Below are 25,680 nucleotides of genomic sequence, written 5' to 3'. Positions count from 1 at the left end.
AAGAAGTTACCAAGGGGGGCGGGGGGCGCCTGGGTGGCTCAGTCAATCAGTTAAGCGTCCAGCTTTCTGGCTTCGGCTCAGGTCATGATCTCATGGTTCGTGGGTTCAAGCCCCACGTAGGGCTCTGTGCTGACAGCTAGCTCAGAGCCTGGAGCCTGCTTCGGATTCTGTGTCTCCCTCTCTCTCTCTCTGCCTCTCTCCTGCTCATGCTGTCTCCCTCTATCTCTCAAAAATAAAAACATTTAAAAAAAAAAGAAGGTACCAGGGACCAGCCAAAGTTATATAACATTGCTTAAAAACTAAGGCGAATTACATGTCACCAAGCCTCAACCTCCTTTTTCCAATCTTATCCCCTTTGGAATCTCTTATACACTTCCTCAGCTCCAATCACACAATGCCCTTAGTAAGTGAAAACCATTACCTGATACAAAGGAGAGGCTCAGTAAGGATTTTCTGAATAAGCAAATGCCTGTCCACACCCGTCAGCTGGCATCATCCCAGATCACTGTCCCCTCCATCCCCAGCTGTAGAAATTTTGCTTCTTCCTCCATGTGCATACACTGACATCTTTTCCATGAGGTATCTTCTGCCCTCCTTCCCCCCAAGTTAAAATTTTCTTTCTTTATGCTCCCATAGATATTGTTTGTAATACTGTTATAAAGCTTGCCATATCCTTCTTCATAATCCACACTTACACTCTCTCCTCTGATGAGGAAAATCAGGGCCCCCCATCACAACCAACAGAAATTGATTTCATGTGTTCAAAATTTAGTTCAGGGGTGCCTGGGTGGCTCAGTTGTTAAGCATCTGACTTTGACTCAGGTCATCATCTCACAGTTTGTGAGTTCGAGTCCCATATCGGGCGAGCTTGAGCCCCGCTTCCGGTGAGCCCAAGCCCAGCTTTGGGAGGACACCAGTCTGGCTTAGAGTGAGTAGGGACCCCACTTAGGTAAAACATGAGTCATGGGTAAGCCCTGCTTCTTGTCTCTCTCTCTCTCTCTCTCTCTCTCTCTCTCTCTCTCTCTCTCTCTCTCTCTCTTCTCTCTCTCTCTCTCTGCCCCTTACATGCGCCCTCTCTCGCTCTCAAAAAAAAAAAGTTCAACCTACAAACAATACCTTATAGCTGTATTCCCTCAGTGTCATCATTTCCTTTGTTCTCTGGAACAAATTAAGTGGCTCCACTGTTTTGTTTTCTAAATAAACCCAAACACCTTTTCACAGGTATATGTTGCATTGCTTATACAACTCCTCTTGTTTTCAAGAAATAAATTCATGGGCACCTGGATGGCTCAGTCAGTTAAGCATTGGACTTCTGCTCAGGTCATGACCTCCCGGTCAGGCTCTGGGCTGAGAGCTCAGAGCCTGGAGCCTCCTTCAGATTCTATATCTCCCTCCCTCTCTGCCACTCCCCGACTCCTGTTCTCTCTCACTCTCAAAAATAAAAACATTTTTTAAATCTTAAATAAATTTTTTTAAATGTAAATTTGAATCTGTAAATATACATATGACCTCCATTATATCTTCTCCACTTGGTTTTCAAAATATATACTTGAATCTATTGAAAGTATAAGTTTATAAGTGTATTTCCTTGTGAATACAAGGGACTCTCTCCTCTTCAGATCCAAAACAACAACCCGAAAGGTCAAGGGCATCTTGGGTTTTATTCATATATAAAAAGAGAACTAAAATAATCCCTGGCTCCTGGCTGGAAGACCAGCCTCCTCATTTATCTCTGTGTACAGATTTTTAAGTAAATGTTAAGTCTGTGGGCTTATTCTTACAAGAAGATGGTGTAGGGGCACCTGGGTGGCTCAGTCAGTTAAGCATCCGGCTTCAGCTCAGGTCATGATCTTGGGATTCACTATTTCAAGCTCCGTGTTGGGCTCTGTGCTGACAGCTCAGAGCCTAGAGCCTGCCTCAGAGTCTGTTTCCCTTTGTGCTCCTCCCTGCTCACTGTGTCTCTCTCAAAAATAAATACATTTTTAAAAATTAAAAACAACAAGCTGTTATAAGTAAGAGGAGGTGGGGCAACAAAGATCCTTTTTTAAATGTATTTAAATCCAACTTAGTTAATATATAGTATAATAACGGTTTCAGGAGTAGAATTTAATGATTCATCACTTATATATGACACCCTAGTGCTCATACCAACAAGTGCCCTCCTTAATGCCTGTCATCCATTTAGCCCATGCCCCCTCCCTTCCAGCAACCCTCAGTTTGTTTTCTGTAGTTTAGAGTCTCTTACAGTTTGCCACCATCTCTGTTTTTATCTTATTTTTCCTCCCTTTCCTTTATGTTCATCTGCTGTTTCTTAAATTCCACATACGAGGGAAATCATAGGATATTTATCTTTGACTGACTTCTTTCGCTTAGCATGATACATTCTAGTTCCATCCACATTGTTACAAATGGCAATATTTCATTCTTTTTGACTGCCAAGTAATATTCTATTCAATCTTCTTTATCCATTCATCCATCGATGAACATTTGGGCTCTTTCCATAATATGGCTATTGTTGATAATGCTGCGATAAACTTTGGGATATACATGCCCCTTTGATCAGTATTTTTGTATCCTTTGAATAAACACCTAGTAGTGCAATTGCTGGGTCATAGGGCAACTCTATTTTTTTTTAGGAACTTCCATACTGTTTTCCAGAGTAGCTGCACCAGTTTGCATTCCCACCAACAATGCAAAAGTGTTATCCTTTCTCCCCATCCCCACCAACATAGGTTGTTTCCTAAGTTGTTCATTTTAGCCATTCTGACAGGTATGAGGTGGTTATTTATCTCATTGTGGCTTTGACTTGTATTTCCCTGATGATGAGTGACGTCAGTCATCTTTTCATGTATCTGTTGGCCATCTGGATATTTTCTTCAGAAAAATGTCTGTTCAAGTCTTCCACCCATTTCTTTACTGGATTAGTTGTTTTTTGGGTGTTGAGTTTAATAAGTTCTTCATAGATTTAGGATTCTAACCCTTTACCCAATATGTCATTTGCAAATATTTTCCCATTTTTTTCAGTTGCCTTTAAGTTTTGTTGTTTTCTTTGCTTTGAAGAAGCTTTTTATCTTGATGGGGTCCCAATAGTTCACTTCTTCTTTTGTTTCCCTTGCCTCAGGAGACATGTCTAGTAAGAAGTTGCTGTGGTCGAGGTCAAAAAGGTTTTTCCCTGTTTTCTTCTCTAAGGTTTTGATGGTTTCTTGTCTTATATTTAGGTCTTTCATTTATTTTGAGTTTATTTTTGTGTATGGTGTAAGAAAGTGGTCCAAGTTCTTTCTTATGCATGATGCTGTCCAGTTTTCTCAACACCATTTGTTGAAGAGACTGTCTTTTTTCCATTGGATACTCTTTCCTGCTTTGTCAAAGATTAGTTGGCCATACATTTGTGGGTCCATCTCTGAGTTCCCTATTCTGTTCCACTGATCTATGTGCCTGTTCCTGTCTAGTGCCATACTGTCTTGATGAGTACAGCATGAAGTCTGGAACTGTGATGCCTCCAGCTTTCATTTTCCTTTTCAACATTACTTTGGCTATTCAGGGTCTTTTCTGGTTGATAGCGGAGTGACCTACAGGATAGGAGCTAAGTGAGCATATGATAAGACCTCTGTCCTACTTTGACAGAGGAGGTCCTCCCCTTGTCTTCTCTCCACCACTGAGAGATTCTAGCTAGCCATAGCTCCACCTCTTAGCTGCTTTCAGTTCAGAATGGCCTTTGTCCTTTCGGGTAGGGATTATAGACCCAAGCCATCTGTTTGTCTAGGCTCTGTTTCACATCACTTTAAAAAAAAACTGAAAGAGAAACAATCACAAGCTACCCTAAAGGAAGAGATTGGTCTTAGATGGCCATTACAGAAGTGTATAAATATCTTGTCTCATTATCAGAAATCTTACCTTTATATTGACTCCAGCCCAGTTCCCCTCTCCTTTTATTTCAATTATTTTTTATTTCATATCTTCCCTCAAATGATCTTTACTTCTTGGAACACTTCAGCATGCTTGGTCATATTTATTGACAGTATTTCTAGGATTGCTTCAATATATTACAGGGCCTCTCGATACCCTCCTAGAAAGTCTTCCCTTTTCACTGGAAGGTTGACAAGAAACAGTTAAAGAATGTCCACAAATTCTTCCAATACATAAAGATTCTTTTTTAGTATAGTTGCTACACTTAGCAGAAAAACTTGGATTTCAGCACATCTTGAATGCATGTTCTCATTGTTTGGGAATGTATGTGTTTAGAAAGTATAACTTAAAAGGCCACTGATTAGAAAAATTCTTTTTCAAGGCAAAATTTACATCAATCATTTGGAGTATAATTAGTATTGTTAAATGGTTACCTATATCTTGATGGCAAAAAAATACTTCTTCCTTGTTTGTCATTTTAAATTTAGTAAGTGCTAATGATAAATATCTTTATGTGTATGGACTTCATGCAATGTAAAATTAAACGACTTGAACAGAAAGAGGTGTGAAACTCAGTGAGGCAATTTATTTGAAACAATCTAAAACCTTAACATCAGTTTTTTACAGCTCAACCACGTCAACTCATAAATTTGTTTTCGATGCAGTCTTGAATCAGCACAGGAAGATTCTGAATAACAACGTGGCCCAAGACTTATCCTGAAGCACATAAATCATTTCTGATAGATATGCTCATAACAACAGACTTCAGAAGAAAAGGGAACAGTGAAAGTTCTAAGAAAGTGGCCAGGAATACTTCCTAACGTTCAGTGGTTTAGATGAGTTGCTAAATTCTAAGTTGCAAAAGTGTATGTCGTTTGCATGAAAAAAAATAATTTTATTCGCTATGTGGACAAAAAGTCCCTTTGAACATGCTCTATTTGGGGGTAATTTTGTGACTCAAAGAGTTCTTCGCATTTCCCCAGGGATGCTTTCATCATTTCTGTCTTTTGCCTTTTAAGGACATCAAAAAAATCCAGTTATGTGTCATAAGTGTGCATAGGTACCAGAGACATTCAGAACATACATTTCCTGCTAAGTAATTAGGAGTGGAAAAGCAGGTCTCTGTGAGCTGAATGAAGGTTTTCCCCATAGCTGAGGACAAGCTCCTTAAATCTCAATATTTCACAATAACTCTTTAATATTCATTAAGGGATCAATGTCCAAATCAAAGTATTGTGGTTCTGAAAGATTTTCTACATTTCACAGTTCAGCCAAAGGGCACATTTTGGAACAATACCTAAGATTAGAGAAATGTAATAGAAAATATACATATACATTTAAAAATAATCTAAACCCAAATCCTTACAACAAAGCTAAGCCAGGAGATGTCTGAATTTAGATACAGTTACTATAATCTAAATGGGTATTTGGAGGGGGCGGGAGTAAAAGCAATGGTCTGCATGCTCGCAAACCAGAATAAACTATAATATCCTATATAAGTCATTCCTGAATGGGGCAATAATCTTTTTCTTCTGTACTTGACATCATTTGTCCTGATACTTCCTTCTCTCATTTTCCATATTTCAGAGAAATTAACAAAATCTTTCCATTACCAAAACTTTCAATTATTTCATTAATTTGAATGTGTTTTCAGTCTGAAAGCACAAACACATATAAGATGGCACTCATCCATCTTGATTTTTATTTCTTGCTGCTTGTAACACTTCCAGTCTGAAAAATGTGCCTTCTTGCTGTCAACTTATAAGTAAAGCAACTGTATCTTCATTATTAGTTTCTCTCTCTCTCTTTGCAAGGGTCTGAAAGTCCTTTTTGGCTGTTAGAAGTTCTCTAAGCTGCAGTTGCTTCTGACTTCACACTTCGCATAGTTCTTAAATCTTTTTTTTTTAATATTTTTTAGTGTTTATTTATTTTTTGAGAGAGAGAGATAGAGTGTGAGTGGGGGAGGTACAAAGAGAGAGGGAGACACAGAATCTGGGGCAGGCTCCAGGCTCCAAGCTGTCACCACAGAGCCTGACACAGTGCTCGAAACCACAAGCTGTGAGATCATGACCTGAGCTGAAGTTGGCTGCTTAACTGACTGAGCCACCCAGGTGCCCCTCATAGGCCTTAAATCTTAAGTCTTATCTCCCTCATTCCACATCTCCAAGAACATGATACTTCTTTGTCTATGTTCAGTTCATTCTTCTTTTGAAACCTAACTACATTCAAGAACCTCTTAGATGCCCCTCCTTTCTTTTTTGGGGGTTTATTGTTAAGAAAGGTTCTTCTAATCCTTCTTGAACCACACTATCTATGTACTAGTATGGATTACACCACTTTTTTTGTTTTAGTTGTATTTGAAATTTGTTTCACAAAAGGCCAGAATGACATTTTCAAGTGTCTGAAATTGAGCTCCTTTTTTGTTTTGATTTTCAAGAACTAGCTAGTCACACGCTGTTCCCTCTGCCCAGAATGTCTTTACTCCCCTCTTTTTCTGGCCAACTCTCTGTCATCCCCTAAGGAAATCTACTTAGTAATCATTTTTTCTCTAAAGCCTTCCAGTCCTCATCTCTGTTCTTCCATAATATTTGCATGTGCCTCTACTAAGGCTTAGCACATTACACTAAAACTAATTACCTAGACCATGAGTTCTTGAAGGAAACACTATTGACTTGGAAATCCCTGGTGCTTCTCCATTATATTCATTCAACCATTTATTTACTCATTTAGTCATTCATTAAAAAACATTTTCCAAGAGCCTACTATATGCCAAAAGTCTTCTGGGCTCCAAAACTCAGCAGTGATGACATAACCAAACCCTTGTTCTCCAGAAGCTTTTATTTTAGCAGGATGAAGCCTGACAAGGAGCAAGTAAGCACATAAATGAACAAGGTAACTTCCATTGTTAACTGCTATCAGTAGAATACATGAAACAGTCCAGTAATAGTGTGATGGGAAGGGTAGAATGGATTGGGTGGTAAGACAAATCCTTTTTGCATGGTGATAACTTGAGTTGGAATCCTCACGGCATGCAAAAACAGCATTAAGAACATCTGATTAGGGAAATGCAAATCAAAATCATAGTGAGATAGCACAATACACCTGTTAGGATGGCTATTATTAAAAAGACAAGAGACAAGTGTTGGTGAGGATGTGGACAAAAGGGAATCCCTGTGCACTGTTTGTGGGAAATTGGTGCAGCCACACGAAAAATAATTTGGAGGTTCCTTTAAAAATAGAACCACCATATGATCCAGAAATTCCACTTTGGGGTATGTATTGGAGGGAAGTGACAGCACTATCTCAAAGAGACATCTGTATACACACACACAAACACACACACACACACACACACACACACACACACACACATGGGATATTACTCACCCATTAAAAAGAAGGAAATTCTCCTCTTTGCAGCAGCATAGAATGGAACGTGAGGGCATTATTCTAACTAAAATAAGTCAGAGAAAGACAAATACTATATGATCTCATTTATGCAAAGAATCTTAAAAAGTGAATTCAAAGAAACAGAGTAAAATGGTAGTTGCCAGGGCCCAGAGGGTGTAGGATGGAGAAGGTGGTCAAAAGGTACAGACTACCAGCTATAAAATAAATAAGTTCTGGGGATACAATGTACAGGATGATGCCCGTAACAGTACTGTATCATATATTTGAAAGGTGTTAAAGAGAGTACATTTTAAATATTATCACCATACACATACACAAAAATGGTAATTATGGGAAAGGATGAATATGTTAACTAACCTTATTACTGTGGTCATGTCACTTTGCAACATGTATATATATATATATATCAAGTCATCATATTATTCCTCCAAAACTTACATATAGCATATGTCAATACTGTCTCAATAAAGGTTGGTGTAAAAAGATTCTGAAATATTTTCTTTTTTAAAAAACAAAAAATAGAGAAAGATCTGGATTTAGTGTCTACAAGCCTTAGAGCAGGAGCAAGCTTGGCATGCCCAAGGACCAGAAAGAGGCCTAAGTGAGTAGATTATAGGAATTAAGAGAGAAAGAGAGGTAGGCAGAAGACAGATCAAGTATGGCCTTGAAAGCCATGGTAAGGGTTTGGATTTTATTCTAGTGCAAATACTAGGCATTGGAGGGCTTTAAAAATAGTGATACAAAGTAGGCTTGCATTGAAAACCACAATTGTTCATGTTTGTTGAGTGAATTCAATAAATTGTGTTCCCTTCATTTCTATATCATCAACAAGTTCTTTGGGGTCATTTTTAAATCTTGAATTTCTCTTTCCATATTAGAAAAGGTTGGAGAAGGAAGGTGATTGGCTCCTGATTTGCTGGCATCCCTCCTTCCAGAGTCTTCATTCACTTCATTGTTTTGATGTCTAAGAGTGACTTATTCACACACTTTTCCTACTGCCCACAATGTCTTTTCTCTTTGTCTTTTTCTGATCAACTTTTGGTGAGCTCCCAAAAAGACCTTCTGAGAAATTGACCTCTGGGGGTAGACTTCATCATTAGTTGGTGGATGACAGTCATCGGTCCATATTTCTTGATCAAATAGAACTAATATTTTTAAACTTCTACACAAGAGGGATTAAGATCTTTCTGCCTTTCTTCCCCTCTCTTGTATGTTCTCCCCTATCCCAGCAAGATAGCAGTCTTAGTTGCTGATAAATTTCCCTTTAGCTATGCTCTACCAAAGTTTAAATTAGGACAAGTGGGGGCAGAGGCAAGTAAATTGCGCAGGAATTCGATTGTTGTCGTATATCTAAGTCATAACCTACAATCCACTTTGGGAGTAAGAGAATTGATTAGTTTGGTCTCATCTGCCCAATTCTCATGTCTACCCCAAAACTGGTTCTGATGTCAGAGCAAAGAAAAAAGCATTTCTGAAATGCTGGCAATGTACAGTGTGATATGGCCGGATGACAAGTTGGAAGTTTGATAGTCTGCTCAACTTGGGGTCTAGTTACAACTCTACTGCTAACCAGCTGTGAAAATGTAGGTCAGGCACTTAAAATCAATAGCTAACTCTTACTGTATGTCAGACACTCATTAAGCACTACACAGATTATGTCATTTAATCTTCAAAACAATTCAGAGATAGATATAATTATTAGCCCATTTTACAAGTAAAAAAAAAAAAAAAAAGATGGGCACAGAGACAAAGGCTGATAGCTGCAGTGTGAACCCAGACAGCCTGACTTGAAAGCCTGACTCAGCCTATTCAAATTTCCATTTTACTCATCTATAAAATGTGCAGGTTGAACCAGATAATCTCTAAGATGTCTGTTAACCTTAAATTTCTCTGACACCCTCACTGCCTGGTTTACCTTCTCAAAGATGACATGTTCATCTCCAGTGCTCTGATTTGGGCAAAACTATCCCCATTACTTTTGGGGGTTTTGTGTGTGTGTGTAGTTAGTTGAAGGCACACTATTTACCTTAAGAATTGTAGCTGAATATTTCCCCCACCCCTTAAAATAAAGGTAAAGCTAGTTTTATCAGGTCAACAAATCTGACCTACATATTTTTCCCAGTACTTATCATTTCAACTTTGTCTCTTATGAGTAGCTAATGACTCTAAAACCCAGCTCTTATATTTTGGCAATATCTGTATCTCCACTATTTTCTACCCATATCTTCTTCCCCTTCCAAGTTGCAAACTTTAACTAGAAGAACCTTTTAATACCCAATACTTAGTTTCCCACCCCAGACTTTAAAATCACTTTAGAAGCACATCATACCCTATTTCCTAGTATGTTGTTTGCTCCCATGTGTCATACATGCTGACTGTCTCCAACTATGATTATTTGGGACCACAGGCACATACTCCTTACCAATTGCTCTTGTTTAACATTACTTATCCTGTTTTCCACTGAACTGTTTGGTCTGTGTAGAGTGGATTGATGAGTCTTGGAAGACTTCCTCCCAACTCAGATGTGACTCTGAAAAATAAATACACCTCCTGAATGACCACATTGAATTCGTTGTGGGTAATCATGAAGTACCACTGCCCCCCCCCTCAAACTTCTAGAAACTCTAGCAGAATCCTCCTGTGGTCTAACGTCCTTGGTCCCCTCTTTATCTCTGAGTGGTGGAGTGCTACTTATTTTTTGAAGGCACAGATTCACGCAACACGGTTTGAAATGATGACCAGCTCTACTGAGTTATGATTATTTTTTCTGTAATTTATGTTTTGCTATATTTTTTCAGTTTGACATTAGTTTTTAATACATGCTAATAACTCAGAATCTTCTTCCTGACCTCTTTCTGACTAAATCATTATGCTGCACTGTCTCTAACATACATAATAGTTAATAAAAAAAAAAAAGGAGCAAATATATGCTCAGCAAAAGACATGTATGAGAGGGGCACCTGGTTGGCTCAGTTGGTTAAGCATCCAACTCTTGGTTTTGGCTGAAGTCATGATCTCATGGTCTGTGAGTTCCAGTCCTGCAGAGGGCTCCACGCTGACAGTGCAGAGCCTGCTTGGGATTCTGTCTCCCCTTCTCTCTCTGCTCTTCTCCCACTCATTCTCTCTCTCTCTCAAAATAAACAAACTTTAAAAACAGTTTTTTAAAAGACATGTACTAGAACCCTTAAGACAGCACTATTTCCAAGTGCCTCAAACTGTAAACTAACCAAATGCCTGTTAACAGTAGAATGAGTAGATTGTGGTGTATTTCCACAATGTAATTCAATGAGATAAACAAGCTTAACTACATGTAGTAATATGAATGAATCTCACAAACATAATTTGAGTGAAAAAGGCCCAAGACAAAAGTATAAAACTAAATGTTTCCATTTAGATGAAGAACAAAAGCAGAGGAAAAAGATCAATGCAGTTGGAAGTCATGATAGTGGTTATCCCAGGGGCTTGAGGGATAGCACAAGGAAGGGGACAAAAAGGGTCTCTGGGTATTAGCCACATTGTGTTCTTGACCTGAGCACTGATTACATGGGAGTGGTCTGTCCGTAAAAACAATGCATTCTACACTTTAGGGTATGTGCACTTTATATAAGACTTTAATTTTTTAGAGTTTAATAAACTAAAAAATATATACATAAATTTTTAAATAAAAAAACCCAGTTGCTATTCTATACTAAGGGCTTGCTTTTGTATCCTCTGGTGTTTATCTATCTGATTTTTATTTCCTCGATGGTAATAAAGCAGAATCCAGCGTTCTAACGTAGACAGAGCCCTCATATAAATCTCGTTTCTGCTCATTTCTAGGTATTTTGTTTTGTTTTTGCCACTTTGTTTCTCCTGTTTTTATTTCTTTAATCCTGTTTTCTTACCCATAAAATGAAGGCAATAACAATAGCTACTTCATAGGTTGGAGGTATTAAATGAGCAAACCCTTGTACATAATGTAACACCTGATATGTAGCAAGCGCCCCATAACCTTTACTGAATTATGGTTTCTGGTTTGTCTTTCCTAGAAATACTCATTTCTTGTAAACATAGTCCATAAGCCCTTCAGCCTTCCAATATCAGAAAATTTTTTAAAAAGGAGCACTGTGCTGTGCTATGCACAGGAATAAATGCATAAATGAGAGAAGAAGGGAAAGAAGGAGCAATGAATGACATAGGAAGGAATGCCAGCCCAGCATGTGAAGATGTGGACTAGAGAATGGAAAGACTGAAAGCAAACTTAAAACCAGCAACATACATCATCATCCTCAGATTTTCTAAAAACCAAAAAGTTAAGGTAGAGGGGTAAGTACACCTGTGCTTCTCAATCAACCTTTCCATTCATCATGACTTGGCATTGTGTGTACATGGCCAGCAGCTGGTGTAGCGGTAAGACTGCTGGCTTGGGGCACCTAGATTTAAGCCATGGCCCCCTTAAAGACCTGGGCAGCTAACCTCTCGTCCTCAGTGTCCTCACCTGTGTGTGATAAGGATAGGATTAATAGCAACCGTCTCATAATTTGAAGTTTGTAGCTACCTGATATCAGTAAATAACTTGTAATCATTGGATATAGACAGCACTAACAACTATTTGTGAAAGACAATAAATAATGTCTTGCAATATGAGTAGTACATGACACCTAACATCACATGATCACAACTCGATCAGTGGTTCTCCCTCTCTCTCTCTCTCTCTCTCTCTCTCTCTCTCTCTCTCTCTCTCCTGGATTGTAGGTGATCATCTACCATGCCCAGATGCTCGGTCTCAGGCCACAATGTTTGGCAGAAATCAGAATGTTGGAAGGTGCCCACAATTGGCACTAGTGTATTTTTTGTCACTTCAAAGCACCTATGGACAGTCCGTTGTTTTTTGTTACAAGAGTAAGCTTAGGAATGCTTCCTTCTAGGTCAGGCTGCCTGCAGATATAGATTCTTTCTTCTGCTGCCTTATTGCCAGTTACATTAAATACAGTAAATGACAGGAGTTTGTTAATAATGTACTATTGTCAACCTCCATGTGAGTGTATACAATGGTCCCCATGCAGAAAAAGGTTGAAAATAAAGGTGGTAGGAAGAAAGAGATGATCACAGTGGAAATTAAGGATATATTGAGAAGAACGAATGAGGTATGAGAGTGGCTGAAATCGCAAGATTTTATAAAAAGTCTACATCTGTATCTCGTCTACAGAGGAGGAGGAGAAAAAGCCAGAGAAATCCCTCACATTAAATGATATAATGGAGATGTGTAAAATTTGGGAAACAGCAAAATTTTATAGAAAATCACCACCCAAATAAGGCTGTAGCAGTGCAAGTGATGAATATGTTGAACAACAATACAATGTCACATTTCCGTGAAATCCTCAAAAGGAGGCAAAAGCAAGCATCATTAGAGAAGTTCCTTGTTAAAGTTGCATGAAAGGAAAGATTCTATTGAGCCAATAGGCAGCATTGATCCCATTAGTGATTGTGAAAGTCGTCCTACACAATAACCCTACACAATAACTCTCTCTTGTCTCCCTCACACCAGCCATGAAGGTTTTCAAAGGTAAATGCAGGTCAATTTGTTTATTTTCCTTTATATTTTTTATTTTCTTTATTATTTTGTATTATATTACAGTATATAATCATTTTTATATGAATAATTTGGGGTTAAGGAATGATTCATCTGAGTTTCCATTATTTTTAAGGAGATATTCGCTTTAATATGCAAGTGCTTTGGGTTACAAGCACATTTCCAGAACAAATTACGTTCACAAACCAAGGTTTGTATTGTACTTCCAACTGTTCCTTCCAGGCCCCCAATGCACACAAGCCAGTCCCTGGTAACTCAGAGCCATCCCTCAAAAATACCCCACACAGACCTGCCTCTTCCCCATCCCAGATCCTCTCCTTGGCATCTTTATAAAATGTACTTGTGGGGCTCCTGGATGGCTCAGTCAGTTGAGCACCCAACTTTGATTTTAGCTCAGGTCATGATCAGGATCTTGGGGTCCAGCCCAACGTCGGGCTCCATGCTCAGTGCAGAGCCCACTTAATACTCTTTCTCTTTCTCCCTTTGCCCCTCTCTCCAGCTCATTCTCTCACTCTCAAAATCAAAAACAAAAACTTGTGCTTTATCATTTATCAATGGATACTTGAATTCTTTCCATAATTTGACTATTGTTGATAACGCTGTTATAAACATTGAGGTGCATATGCCCCTTCGAATCAGTATTTTTGTAGCCTTTGGATAAATATGTGATATCTATGGATATTTATGGATATTATGGATAAAAGTGTATACACACAGTGGACTATTACTCAGCCACAAAAAAGCTGCCATTGCCATTTGCAATGACACGGATGGATCTAGAATATACCTTACTAGGCGAAATAAGTCAGAGAAAGACAAATAGCATTAGGTTTCACTCATATGTGGAATTTAATGAACATAGTAGAAAGGAAGGAAAAATAAGATAAAAATTGAGAGTGAGGCAAACGTTAAGAGACTCTTAACTACAGTGAACAAACTGAGGGTTTCTAGAGAGGAGGTGTGTAGGGGGATAAGCTAAATGGGTGATGGGCACTAAGGAGGGCACTTGTGATGAGCACTGGGTGTTACATGTAAGTGAGGAATCACTAACTTCTACTCCCGAAACCAATACTACATTACATGTTGACTAGCTTGAATTTAAATAAACTCTTAGAAGAAAATAGATAGATGATGATGATAGATAGATAGAGAAAACGTACTTGTGTTGTCTGGTTCACTCCACTCAATCGGAATAAAATGCAATCCTTTCTGAGAGATAATAATAGGTGAATTTTTCTCATATAGCATTTCTGTTTTTAATAGAGCTTTCTGAAATCCTCCTCCTAACCCAGTGAAGTGAGACAAATGGCACAAACTTCCAACACCATTTCGTGCCAACTGGGATGTATTTTCAATGAGAAAAATCTTGTTTTAGATTCAACAAATATATGACTACCTGTTATACCCTAATTTTTTTGGAGCTATAAAGTGCAACCTACATATAATTTTCTCCTTTACAACCTTTCAGATCCAAAAAGGAGGAAAACTGGAAAACTAAGAGAAGGACTATGTTCCAATTCATCTACTGAGTTTTAATTTCTTAGCACAGGGGTCACAAAGCTAATAGGCGCAGCCCATTCTCTCCCATGTTGAAAAACTCGGTATTTCCCAATGCTCTGCAAGCCTGGGAGACAGCTCTGGCCTCAAGCCCACCCTTAGTTCCCCTGAAGGATTCCAGGGGCAGCCACATGGCACACAAGCATGTACACACACGTGTGCACATTCACACAAACACATACATACATACAACTGGATTGCCATCCCTTTTCTAGCCCCACAGTCCATTTCCCCAAGTGGAAAAGGGACAATTCTGATAGCCTAACATGCATAACCTAGACCTCACTGGTAGCCCTAAATGGAGCCACAGAAGAATCTGGTTAAAAACCGAGGCTAGCCTGAGTTGCAAAAGCTCAGGTTTTATTGACTACACGATGCTTAGGGATCCCAGAGTAAAAAAGAGCTATAACCCAGGTTCGGTTCAGAAGGCCAGCCACCCAGGAAGTACGGCCGCTGGAGCCTTCCTGGATGGGTCACTTCAACTGCACCAGTACTTCAGTCCAAGGTGGCACTGACAGTGTTATCCAGAGGCTGAAGGGAATCTTGAACTTTAGGAGATGATTGAGTGGTGGTGAATTCCAGGGGTCCAAACACCTAGCCCTTCTCACACCTTCACACACACACACACACACACACACACACACACACACACACACACACCCTAATCACAAAAAGTGACTAGAAAACATTCTAGAGATCGACTTACATGGTGTATCTAATGATGCAAGCCTGCACTAACCCAAGACTCAGAAAGTACTGGATATAAATAATTACCCATGTACTTCCGAGGAAGCTGAATCAGGTCAAGAATAAATGGGGGTTCAAGACATCCAGTACAGAACTGTCTCTTTTAATGTCTGGGGAGAAAGGACTGCCTGAAATGCCTTTAAAACTCTTTAACATTTTGGACTTCTTACATACAGCTTACACATGGGTAGTCTGTGATCACCAGTCTGTTCCAAAAATCTAAACCCTTGCAGTCCTAGTGTGGCCATGTACAAAAGGAGGCCTCATTGGACAAGAACCATATGCTACAAAGGTCACATGGCCCCATTCTGTGCCTCCACACTGACTCGGCACCCAATTCCCTCTCAGCAGAGGCCCACAGCCAGCCTCAGCTCCCTTCATTCTCTCACTCACCTCAGGCTTTTCCATCCATTTACACCCCAACTCTTTCATTCCTTCATGGACTTCTATCAGGGGAAGAAAAGTGCAGGATGGAACTCTTGCTGCTGCACCTGTGGGAAAAAGATAGGTTGAATGTTTGCATAGCCATGGCTAAAGGCAGTGTTGCCCTTGACCTGGATGGGGCCTCTACACTGTGTCCTATGCTTTCGAGGTCTCCTTCTGGCCCCTCGCCACAATCCCCCTCCCAACCAAGTCAGGAAGCTCACAGAACCCAACTTGCTCATGCGGAACCTATGTCTCCCCTGTAGACCAGACTCTGGCCATCTGGAGCTCTGAAATTCCTTACCCAGCCATCACTGAGCCTGCTTCTAAGGTCAGGATGAAATTCCTCATTCCTGAAGGCAGATGGCAGTGGCCCTTTGCTCTTCTCAGGCAGAGGAGTAGCTAAGGGGCTGATGTATTTAGGAACTATGGATACAGTTTGAAGTGCCCACTCACATGTGGGGAGGTCCCTCTTAGTGCAGGAGGGTGCTGGTGGTAGGGGAGGGAAGGGGAGCAGGCCAACTCTCAGAATGTCAAGACGCCACATTGCAGCACAGAACTCGGAGAAGTCTGAGAATTATGAATTTGTGCCTCCCAGGTCAATATAAAGGTGTATTTTTGTTAAGGAAGGAGAACAGAACTTATTTTATTTAACAGATTACTCACTTGAATTATAATGTTTTAATAGACACGGTTTGTGTGCCTCAATTTGCATTCTTGTTCTGCAGACAATATTAGGGACGGACCTGCTGAAAGGCCTGTATGCTTAAAGTTCATTGTCTAGAGTTCAAGAAACTAACCCCTGCAAGGAATCTACCCCTAGGTCTCAAGTCACAATTAAACTCTTTAGGACTTCCCTAGGACCAGCATTGCTTTTCTTTTCTTTTCTTTGTTTTAATTTTTTTAATGTTTATTTAGTTTTGAGACAGAGAGAGACAGGGTGCAAACAAGAGAGAGGCAGAGAGAGAGAGGGGGAGACACAGATTCTGAAACAGGCTCCAGGCTCTGAGCTGTCAGCACAGAACCCGATGTGGGGCTCAAACCTACAAACCGTGAGATCATCAACTGAGTCAAAGTGGGACACAACCGATTGAGCCACCCAGGCAACCCCAGCATTGCTTTTCAAGATACCAGGAAGTACCACCGCCATGCATCCCACCAGGATGTGCCTTGGGTAATCTCCAGGACTCAGTCCTGAATCAAGTATCTTTGCCAGCCCTGTGTCACATGCTAAAAATCCACTGATGTCATTTTCAGTTAAAGTAGAATCCATTCCCATTGTGTGTCACCTAAACGTGGATAGAACAGGAATAACATTTAAAACTACATCCACTCTCCACTCCTGCTTGCTTCCATTAAGAAGCATCATGCCCACGGGGTGCCTGGGTGGCTCAGTCTGTTCAGCATCTGACCTCTGTTCAGGTCACGATCTCACGGTTCATGGATTTAAACACCACAGCAGGCTCTCTGCTCTCAGCACAAGCCTGCTTTGGATCCTCTGTTCTCCTCTCTCTGCTCTTCCCTGGTTTGTGCTCTCTTTTTTTCTCTCTCAAAATAAATAACAATTTTTTTTTTAAAGGGCAGGGTGGATGTCTGGGTGGCTCAGTCAGTTAAGCATCTGACTTTGGCTCAGGTAATGATCTTGCCAAAGGTTTGTGAGTTTCAGCCCAGCGTTGGGCTCTGTGCTGACAGCTGGGAGCCTGGAGTCCGCTTTGGATTCTATGTCTCCCTCTCTTTCTGATCCTCCCCTGCTCGCACTCTGTCACTCTCTCTCTCTCAAAACTATATAAACATTAAAAAGTATTTTATAAGAATCTGTTTAAGAATGCCCTTAATAATCCTGAAAAAAAAAAAAACCTAACAATTTATTATGAAAACCAAGGTAAATAAGTAAGGAGGAAATAGCAAACACTCTGAAAGGCTAGCTGGGTCAGCCCTGGAAAGGGCAGAGGTATACCAGCAGGATGAATTGTATGGGTTGGAAAGGAGGCAGGAAGAAAGTGAGAAAAGCAATAGGAGAGACAGAACCGGAGCAAGGCAGGTCCAGATAGAATTGAGAGTGAGAAAGGAGAAAGATTCAGAAGCAGCTACTATGTGGGTCAGATGCTGAGAAAGATACTTCCCCAGTACCTTTGAATCTATGACTTGCTTTGGCCAATAGAATTGACAGACACGAAACTGTGTAACTTCCAAGGTGAAGCCCATGATGTGCAGTGGTCTCTTACACAAACTTGGGAGGGTCCCTCCTAGAACCTGGCTGCCATGCTGTGAGAATTCCAAAGTCAGAGAGTGAAAAGAAATCAAGACATCCTCCCTGACCATGTCAGTTGAACTCCAGGCCGACAACCACCACCTACGGCCAGCCCAGGAACGAGCCGTGTTGGGTGTTCCAGACAAATGAGCTTTCAAATGACTGCAGTACCTGCCAAAAGCATAAGAGAACTACCATCCAGTCGATATCGTCAACCTAGTTATTGAGACTAAGCCACTAAATTGGGGGGGGGGGGTTGCTATACAGCAACAGACATCCAAAACATGGGAAAAGAAGATTTTTAAGACATTTAACCAGACAGTATGAATGTATTCTCTCTGTGTTGTCAAAAGATTGCATTGAAAAGAATTAATTTGCTTTTCACTTATTTCTAGGTGTCAGCTCAGTGTCGAGATGGAGCAGTGAGATATAAATGCCTTATATTGGGGCGCCTGGCTGCTCAGTCAGGGGAGCATGCCGCCCTTAATCTTGGGGTTGTGAGTTCAAGTCCCACACTGGGGGTAAGTTTACTTAAAAAAAAAAAACAGTGGCACCTAGGTGGCTTACTCAGTTAAGCATCCGACTTCAGCTAAGAACATGATCTCACAGTTCATGAGTTTTCAAGCCCTGCATCGGGCTCTCTGCTGTCAGTGCAGAGCCTGCTTCAGATCCTCTGTCTCCCCCTCTCTCTCCTTCTCTCTCTAAAATAAAAGTAAACTAAAAATATGTAAATAAATAAATGCCTTACATGGACCATACATGTAACCAACCAGAAGGTCTGAGTAATCAGGACAAAACTCATGTTTCTCAAAGCCATACAGGAAGTCCTAGATTTTCATGATAACTACTCTAAATATTAAAAATGTAACAAGATGAAAAAGAAAATGCAACTTGAAAAAAGCTCCAGTGATCCATACAATTTATAGTAACTATAAATAGTCAAAATTCCATGGTTATTTCAATAGTCCCTCCTCCCAAGAGCACTATCCACTAACCAATTCACTGTAAAAGATGTAGACTCTGAGAACCTCCCACGTGGTGTACTGTCCTTAACAGAATACCCAGTTCTCGGCAGCCAGACCATGCCAATCGTATGGTCTGTTAACAAAACCTATACTCTCCGGTACATGGGAGTCCCTACGTGCCCCAGAGCCTTGACGTCTCAAAGGAACACATGTATGCTTATTTGAGACAGGTTGAAAGCCCTCCAGGGGCCGTGCCAATGCAATTTAGGTGATCCTCACACACTGTGGGATTCCTGTTCCTTCAATCAGTCCTTTTGGCCACTTGGAAATGACCACAGCTGCTATGAGTCAGTGCTATTTAATAACAGCGCACAGTATTGCCAAGTTTGGATCAGTGGAGTTGTTATTTTCTCTGCGCAATTCAGATCACTGGCCTGTTCGCATCTGGGCTGCCACACCCATATGTTTAAAGACATTTAGCTTTAAAATCTGAGCAGAGTCAGATAAGCACTTAGCTTGCTTTCAAGTAGGAATTACGAGTTAATGGCTGGTTTGATGTAAACATTTGCCCACTCTTCAGATAAACCACTAGGTGGTATTGCTGAAAAGTCTGTCTTCTCCAGGAGCAGAAAGGCCAGCAGTCCCAACCCCAGAAGGTCTGCATCATGTAATCTAGAGCTGCCACCTTCTACTTCCTCAGCCAAACTCCAAGGCCCATGGGAATCAGCTGGAATCCTGAAAACACAGATATTGTCCATGTGCTGATTCCCAACGAAAATGAATCTCTACCTTGGCCAACTCCAAGAAGGCATCAGAAATAGCTGGATCATATGTTACTCAACCACATGCCCTAAGTGTCTCTTCCGATGTTAGAGACACCTCGGTCCTTAAAGTAGGAATTAGCTAGAACCTTAGATCCAACATCAGAGCAAGGGAGACTAATACTTCAGTTCCTCCTTTAAGTCAAAATTATTTAAATATTCATCCAACATTCCGTTAGCAAGAATCTGGAACTAATTTTATGATTCTCAAAAATTGTATGCAACTATTTAATTTATATTTGTTATTTGTATTTATTCCAGTAAGGAAATTTTAAGAAACACATGCAAACACTCTAACAAGTAAATAATAAAGTAAACCACTGCAGTCCAATTTGTTCCTGGCAAACTGGACTAAAATATGCCTTCGCAGGCAAAGATATATAAATCACTGTCCATACGATCCAATCTGAACAGTATTTCAATCAAGGACACAAAGGCCAGCAACAAAAAAACTCATTTGTCACCTTCCGTGTCAGCGAGGATCACATTTGACTGAGTGGCTGAATCATCTTACATTGGCTTTTTTAAACTAATGTAATGAGTAATGACGTCATTACTTACAGAATGGCTTAAATGATTAAACTGTTCTGGTTAATCCTAATCTCCCCTATTTTCACCAATCTCTGAGCTGCTCTGACCTGCATGGACAACATCATCCAAGCTGTACGGCCCTCTGGCTTAGGTGGGAAGAGAAAGGATCCCAGAATGATTTCCCATAATCCCCACCCTCACCCTTACTTAGACAGCTACGGTTCTGCCAAAGTTACTGTCCTTTGTAGTCACAGGTCATATGAGGTAGCATCTCTTCTCTGACTCAAGCTCTGGCTTCACTGAATACTGCCCCTACCCTTAACCTGCCAGTCTTGCCACTGCTTCTAGCCCCTGGGTGATGCACTATCTCTTCTTAGCTCCTGTGATGGTCAGTTTTGTGTGTCAACTTGCATGGGCCATGGGATGCCCAGATATTTTGTCAGACATTATTCTGAGTGTGTCAGTGGAGGTGTTTTTAACAATTAAATCGGTAGACCAAGTAAAGTGGATTGTCTTCCCTGATGTTGGTGGGCCTGGTCCAATTGGGTTGAAGAACTGGATAGAACAGAAAAGCTGACTCCTCCCTGAGGAAGACAGAATCCTCCTGCCTGATGGCCTTCAGGCTAAGCTATCAGCTCTTCTTGGCTCTGTAGCAACTGGCAGCTCTTTGGGTTGAGACTGAGACATCAGTTCTGCAGACGTTAGTCTCAGCAGCCTCCAGAATCACATAAACCACTTCCAAGAAAGAAGGAAGGAAGGGAAGAAAGGAAAAAAGGAAGGAGGGGGGCGGGAGGGACAGAAGAAAGGAGGAACGGAAGGTGGGTGGTTGACAGGAAGAAGGAAAGAAGGAAAGAAAAAAGGAGGAGGAAAGAAAGGAAAGAACCTCGTGGTTTTAGTTCTCTGAAGAACCGTAACACATTTCCTGTATTCTCCCTCACATCTCTGTAAAGAGTCTCTTCATTAAATTATTTTTAAAGCCCTTTGAGTCTACCTCTGTGTCTTCCAGGCCCCTATCTGATACATAAGGTTTTTCTTTTTCTTCTTTTTTCAGCTCACCATGTCCAGAGGCAGGCAATTCTGTGTCAGGGTGGGAGATCCGCCATGTTGCTCCTTCCTTCCCCTATCCCGCCACTCTGGGCAAGTGACTTTCATCGCTATGTTTCCAAGATATTCCATGTTCTAGAGAGAGAACGGGAAATGGACCAGGAGCTTTCCCCTAGCAAGCCTTTATTCTGAAATGTAATTTTTGCCTCTCCATTCATTTCATCCCATATCTTCCCAGTCAGACTCACCTTTATGGTCCTCCAACCTGCAATGGTGCTCGAGACCCTGAGCACATTGCTTTCCAGGCTCTACATTAGAGAGAGTCAAGGGGTTTAGGGGCTAGATGACATGAAATTTCTAAACTCTCAGCACCTGCCATATGTGGGTTTCTTGAACCTCATAACCATTTTCCTCACATGCCACAGCTACTCTCTTTTTATACACAGTCCCTAAAAAGTTGGAAAAAGAAACCTTTCCTCTTGACCTACCTGCAAGACTATTGTCCTTTCTGTCATCACCCTTGCATTTTGATTCTGCATTATAAGAGACAGAAAGAATCCTTCCACCATTGCAGCTACCCTCAAAGGGTGCAAAGAAAAACACGGATGACCCACAAAAGCTAGAGTCCTCCTGGCAAGCAGAGAAAAATGAAAGTCTGAAAACATTCATACATGAAATAATGTATATGGTATGTTTCACTTCAGAATCCGAGCTGCGTCAGCTAACTATCAACTGCTGGTCTGAGAGCTGGTGACACTAATAATTATAGGGTATAATCTGTACTTGCAAGCACTAAATCCCTTTAGTAATTTAGTAATTACATATGTCCTTTTTTTCTCTCAAGATTTCTAATGACATTATGGTCACAAAATAGCTGCCTCATCCCCAAGCGTCACATCTATGAGCCAGATAGGCTTTATGGAACAAGAAAAGCTCTCTGTCAGTCCCCAGAGAGAGATACAAATTTATATATCTACCTATTATTTTATATTAATTATTATTTAGAGTGTGGTTTGTAGAAAGTTAAGTTAACTGGCATCAAACTTCTAATTTACTCCCCTGGCCCTTTAGCAACCTTTATAATCAGCTCTCTGAGCAGTTGTTCCCTATATCTCAAGAAATAAAGGAATACCCAAGCACAAAAAAACAGCACTAAGGATAGAGGAATAGAAGACAAGCAAGCAAGAAAGCTGGACCTTTGTCACTGAATCAGCTCCTGGCTCCCAGCTCTTTCCAAACACCTCAGTATACTTAAGTATTCCACACTGGGTGGGGCACCCTAACACTTAGAATCCAAGGATGGATAGTCCAGCAATACTTGCCTGAAATAGTCTGAGGTCAATACTCCAGAAGGTATTGACTTGCATTTCAAAGATTACTACATTACTTCTAATATAATGACCAAAGAGAAATTTGGAAGTTAGAGGATCAAAAGCCCTAATTTCAGTAAAGATATGTTGATTTTTCCCATTCTAACATCTTTAGATAAAATTGCCTCGGTGTTTTCCAGAATTCTTGCTCTCCTGTATTAGAACATGTTAAATAAATACTCAACCAAACTAAATACCCTTAATAATTTCTGTCACTATTTGCAGTCATATTTTACAAAATTGATCACCACCTTTAAGTTCAAACAATAATTATTTTTAACCTGTCCAGGATAATTCTTGGTACTTATTAAAATTTAGTAAACAATTATTAATAATGTTATGTTAGATAACTCGGCATTACAAGCCATGCCATGAGAATGCAGATCCCTTCAAATCTGTACCTCTGTTTACTTTTTACATGGACACATTTGAGTGGTTGCTAAAACCCAGATGCTTTCCATACACACTATCAGGCCATGCCTCCTTCAAGCAATTGCAACTCCTCTTGACTAACCAAGAGGAGAATGACTCACTATGTCCATAAGTGTTCTGAATCACTGACACAATGAAGCGGGTTTGCAGACGTCGGTGGAGTCCTGCGGCTTTTAAAAGGCCTATATCCTCAAATGTTTGTGAGTCTCTGGACAGCAGAACTACAAAGCTGTAATTTCTCTCCCTTGAAATTTGCATTTTAATGGGACCACTTTGGTGTAACTGTAGTTAAATCTTTTCAGGCCATTGCCAAGCCTCATTGTGTGGCACTCTTAGAGTGTCTTAGAGACCCTAACCAACCAGCTTGAAAGTGCACATAAATAATATACCTTAAGTATATTATAAATAATCAGGGAGCATTTTCCCTTAACAAAACCATTCTCAACATTTATGAATCATTTGTAATTTACACACACACACAAAGGGAGCAACAAGAATGACCAGAGAGGGGCACAGTGGCACAGACTGGGTGGCTCAGTCAATTAAGCATCCAACTTTGGCTCAGGTCATGATCTCATGGTGTGTGAGTTCGAGCCCCACATCGGGCTCTGTGCTGACAGCTCAGAGCCTGAAGTCTTCTTCAGATTCTGTGTCTCCCCCTCTCTCTGCCCCTCCCCCACTCATGCTCTGTCCCTCCTTGTCTCTCTATAATATAAACTTTAAAAAAAAATTTTTTTAAAGAATGACCAGAGATTGTTTTCAGCTCATATGCAGAGAACATTCTGGCCTCAAATTTAAGGCGGCTATCTCTCTGAATCCTGATAAGAACCACTGTAGTCTTCCTTCCAACATAGGATTGACTAGTATATCAAAACCAGAGAACAATAACAAATCCCTATTTATTGGAAAAAGTGGTGGTTAAACTTTCAGCACACATGCTACATGCCAAACACTCCCCAACTGTAGCCAACTTGTCAGCCATGACCATGAGTGCACCCAATACAAAGAACAGCATAGCATCATCTAAGACCAGTAAAAGCAAACATGATTAATACAGCTGGCACTGACATAGGACTTCCTTTGTGCCAGGTATTAATACAAGTGCTTTAATGTAAATAACTCAATCTCCACAATGACCTGTATGGTAAGAACTATTATTGTCTCTATTTTAAATTTTTTTAATGTTTATTTTTAAGAAAGAGCACAAGCAGGGGAGGGGCACAGAGAGGGAGACACAGAATCCGAAGCAGGCCCCAGGCTCAGAGCTGTCAGCACAGAGCCCAACATGGGGCTTGAACTCACAAGCAATGAAATCATGACCTGAGCTGAAGTTGGACACTTAATTGACTGAGCCACCCAGGAACCATTATTGTCCCTATTTTAAAGATGATGGAATGAAGAACAGGGAAGTTAAGTAACCTTGCTCATGGTCAACAATTAGAAATTAGCAGTCTATCCCCAGAGTCTGTGATCTTACCTATTATGCTGACCTAAAGGTATGTATGCCACCTTTAAAAAACTTAGAATCCTACTGGAAAAAAAAAACACATATCAGATGAAAAAGATGTGAGAATAGTTAGTAAGGGATTAGATTGAAAAATTAAGGACTCATAAATGACACACTATATTTATAAGAAAAACATTTTAATAAACAGAGAACACTCCAATTCCGCTTTCATTAGAGACAAAATGTGCAAATATATATTTGATTAATATTCTCTTTAACTTTATAGAGTCGTGGAGTGACAAAATGTTTCCAGGTTGTACCTAAGAGTTCTACAGTCATGCTAAAAATTAGGATGGATTTCTAAAATATAGACTTAATTCTTTCCATGTGTCAAGATCTGGCCAGCACAGTTTTCCAGGTATCCCAGGAGGCAGCTCTCTGAGTTTATCTTCCTGGTTAGAGAAATAGCTTCATCATGCAGATAATTTAACAGGGATAGAAAGTTTCTAATAGAACGGCATGGCCTTGCTGACCAGGCAGTAGCCATAAGAACAAACTACTGGTAAAGAGACCAACTCTCCTGGGTTTGCCCAAGACCTTCTCAAGCTTAGCACTACAAGTCCCATATTCTTGGAAGTCCTCTTTCCTGGGAATTCTTGGACCATAGGCCATCCTAGAGCTAGTGCTTTCTTTGGTCTTGGGCAAGGCAGCTGAAGGTTAAGGCAAAAAACAGGGTGTTCAGGAAAAGACACTTATAATGCCAATTCTCCCTCTGCCATTTACAGTATGACCTGGGACAAGTCATTTAACCTCTGAGACATCATTTTCTTTATCTGTAATATGTAGATAATTGCCCCATAACTTTTTGAGAATTTAATGAGAAACCATGAAAAGTTCCTGGAATAGTATCTGGCATAAAGTAGTTGCCCAGCAAATGGTAGGTGTTATTACTATATTCCAGGAATCCTAAAATCAAACTAACTATATAAAAACTGTCTAGACAGGTTTTTTTTTTAAGCGTGGAGGAGGTATGTATCTATGACCATGATTATTTCAGTTTTTGAAAAGTCAATTCATTTGACGGGATTTCTTTGTCAAAAATCCATGTTGACTCATGCCCAATTATTGTAAGATCAAGCACTTTCATAATTCATTTATGAATAAAATTCAAATCATCTTTTCCAAAGTAAATATTTAAGGTAA

The 25,680-nt window shown here is 40.2% G+C and overlaps 1 long non-coding RNA gene across 1 annotated transcript in view; it reads right to left on the bottom strand.

The window, feature by feature from the left end:
- Positions 1 to 6,741: 6,741 nt before the first annotated feature.
- Positions 6,742 to 25,680, bottom strand: part of LOC115292598 — a 32,888-nt gene continuing 13,949 nt past the window's right edge. The window contains exons 2-5 of the long non-coding RNA XR_003909050.1: positions 15,587 to 15,684; positions 9,740 to 9,847; positions 7,294 to 7,360; positions 6,742 to 6,959 (exon numbers count right to left, since the gene is read on the bottom strand). This is a non-coding gene — a long non-coding RNA (uncharacterized LOC115292598). The remainder of the gene's footprint in view (positions 6,960 to 7,293; positions 7,361 to 9,739; positions 9,848 to 15,586; positions 15,685 to 25,680) is intronic.

The sequence above is a fragment of the Suricata suricatta genome, chromosome 5 (genome assembly GCF_006229205.1).
Source record: "Suricata suricatta isolate VVHF042 chromosome 5, meerkat_22Aug2017_6uvM2_HiC, whole genome shotgun sequence".
In the NCBI taxonomy this organism is placed as follows: Eukaryota; Metazoa; Chordata; class Mammalia; order Carnivora; family Herpestidae; genus Suricata; species Suricata suricatta.
The sequence above is the reverse complement of the archived record's forward strand: the minus strand, read 5'-3'. Positions and strand labels throughout refer to the sequence as shown.